Raw genomic sequence first — 2,954 nt, 5'->3', positions numbered from 1 at the left:
AGGAAGGGAGCGGGATAGAGAGTTAGAAACATCGATGAGAGAGAAACATCGATCAGCTGCCTCCTGCACACCCCCTACCGGGGATGTGCCCGCAACCAAGGTACATGCCCTTGACTGGAATCAAACCTGGGACCTTTCAGTCCGCAGGCTGACGCTCTATCCACTGAGCCAAACCGGTTTTGGCAGTAAAAGTAAACTTTAAAATTTCCTTTTGTATATTGACAGAACTCCAACCTTAACTAGAAGTTAGTGTCTCAACCTAATGGAATTATACAGCACTGCCTTCCCAAACTCTAAATATTGTGATATTTTCTTTTATTATTTTTAACAATGTCTGTTATTTTATTATAAAGCTATATGCAAATTGTAAAAAATTTAGAAAAGCACAAATGAGAAAATAACAATCTGCAATTTTACTACCCAGACAACTACTATTATTTTTTATTTCTTTCTTTGTGTTCCGTAGGTATACATAAAAATATATATACACAGCTTGCAATAGTAGAGTCATTTTAAATTTTGAAGCCTACTTTTTTCACTTAGTATCTTGTGAACATTTTCCCATAATTAACTATACTTTGAAAATAAAACTTTTAATGCATACAAAACATTTTATGTTGAGTCATATGCTATTCATCTGTTCATTCATCCAACCATTCTGCAAATATTTGTTGAGCACTCACCATACTCCAGGAACAAAACAGACATGCCTGGCCGGTGTGGCTCGTGAACAAAGGGTCGGCTCATGAACAAGGAGGTCAGGGTTCGATTCCCAGTCAGGGCACATGCCCGGGTTTCCGGGCTCAATCCACAGTAGGGGGCATGCAGGAGGCAACTGATTGATGTTTCTCTTATCAATGTTTCTATCTTTCTATCCATTTCTCTTCCTCTCTCTAAAAAAATAAATTAAAAATATTTTTTAAAAAGAACACAACAGACATGATCTCTTGTCATCAGGAACTTTTAGTCTATAGGGACAGAGAAAATGTAAAAATTAATTAAACCAATAAAAATTCAAATTGAAATTTCTCATAGAACTTGGCAAGTTGATTCTAAAATTTATATGGAAAAGCAAAGAATCAAGGGAAAAAGACCAGTAAAGAGCATCATAATAGTAGAATAGTTAAATAGTAAAGACCATATATCTGAATTCTGTAAGTTATTTTTGTTTGTTTGTTTCTTTTAAGATTTTTCATTGATTTTCAGAAAGAGAGGAAGGGAAAGGGAGAGAGAGAGAGAGATGGATGTCAGAGCAAAACATCTATCGGCTGCCTCCTACACACCCCTCACTAGGAATCAAACTGGAGGCCTTTCGGTACACAGGATGACACCCAACCAACTGAGCCACATTGGCCAGGGCTGAATTCTGCAGGTTCTTCTTAAAAAAAAAAAAAGAAAATCTGTTTTTTATTTATTTCACCGAAAGGAAGGGAGAGGGAGAGAGACAGAAACCCCAGTGATGAGAGGGAATCATCGTTTGTGGAGGTGGTTGAATGGTGCTTTAGTGTGGTCCAAATGTACTGGTTCTGGGGCTTCGTGAGAGGTGCAGCCAAGGTCAGCTGTTGCTTGTGCCTCGCCCTGGGCCCCCTGGTGTGAGCTACAAAGTCATCTGCAAGTGGTTGCCGCTTACGCTGGGCCTGGAGGTGCCTGGGAGAGGCTAAGCTGCCAACGGAGGCCAGCTGCCACTACTGCCAGGCTTGGGCTGCTGAGCAGGAGGTACGGGGCACGCTGAGGCCAGGTGCTGCTTGTTGGGAATTCGTGAACCTGGAGGGACTTTAGTAAAGTCCACAGCGTGAGCCAAGACAGGCCGTTAGTATAGAAAGGCAATGGGAAGTGGCTTGGGTGGGTCCAAAAGTTGGGTGGAGCAGGGTCTCAGGGAGTCACCAGGGAGAATCAAACGATGTTGGCCAGGTTAATAGAGACTCATATATGGCTCTGGCCTGTGCATGCAGCTAGGGCTTAGCAAAGGAATAGTGGCTTCTGTTAGCACTTTCGTCTGGGAGAAAGCTGCCCCTCCAGTCCTTGCCCTAAAGCCAGGCAATTCAGTTCCTTCCATATGCCCCTGGCACCTTTTGAGCTGCTGCCCCAGCGCTAAAGCTCAGAGCAAATGAATCCATCAGTAAGTCCATGTGCCAGCCCTTTAAGAGGAACCCCTGGAACTCCAGCAGCCCTCCTTCCCCCTCAGCCACCAACCCCACTGGTTTGAACAGCCAGAAGTTAGGGGACTTCTCTTCCAGGTACTGGAACCCTTGGCTGGGGATCCAGTATGGGGCTGAGACCCCCTGCTCCTCATGGGGGAACCTCCATGCCACTGAGACAGCCTTCCCAATTTTTAACTGCCACCGTTAGGTGTGGGGCCAGCCGTTGAGTCTCCACCCCTCCCACCAGTCTTGATGTGGCTTCTTCTATATATCCTTAGTTACAGGACTTCTTAGTTTAGCTGGACTTTAGGCAGTCCTCCATGATGGTTGTTCCGTAGTTTAGTTGCACTTCTGATGTGGTGAGAGGAGGTGAGTCCAGCGTTTATCTACTCTGCCATCCTGACCAGAAGCCCCATTCATCAGTTCTTAAAAACAGCAGTATAAAGTGTTCTCTTCTTAAAAATTGATTACTTTAAAATATATATATTTTTTTATTGATTTCAGAGAGGAAGGTAGAGGGAGAGAGAGATAGAAACATCAATGATGAGAGAGAATCATTGATCAGCTGCCGCCTGCACACCCACACATGGGGATTGAGCCTGCAACCCGGGCATGTGCCCTGACCAGAAATCGAACCATGATCTCCTGGCTCATCAGTCTATGCTCAACTACTGAGCCACGCCGGCTGGGCTGACTTTTTTATTTTAGCTTTCCTTAGGTAGAATGTAAAGCTGCAGGGTATATAAGGCTAAGCTGGTGATGTGTTTGAACAAACATATAGAAATAGCAGATCGTTAGCCTGTACCCCTTTGC

Source organism: Plecotus auritus (assembly GCF_963455305.1).
Source record: "Plecotus auritus genome assembly, chromosome: 5".
NCBI classification, from domain to species: domain Eukaryota; kingdom Metazoa; phylum Chordata; class Mammalia; order Chiroptera; family Vespertilionidae; genus Plecotus; species Plecotus auritus.
The sequence above is the reverse complement of the archived record's forward strand: the minus strand, read 5'-3'. Positions refer to the sequence as shown.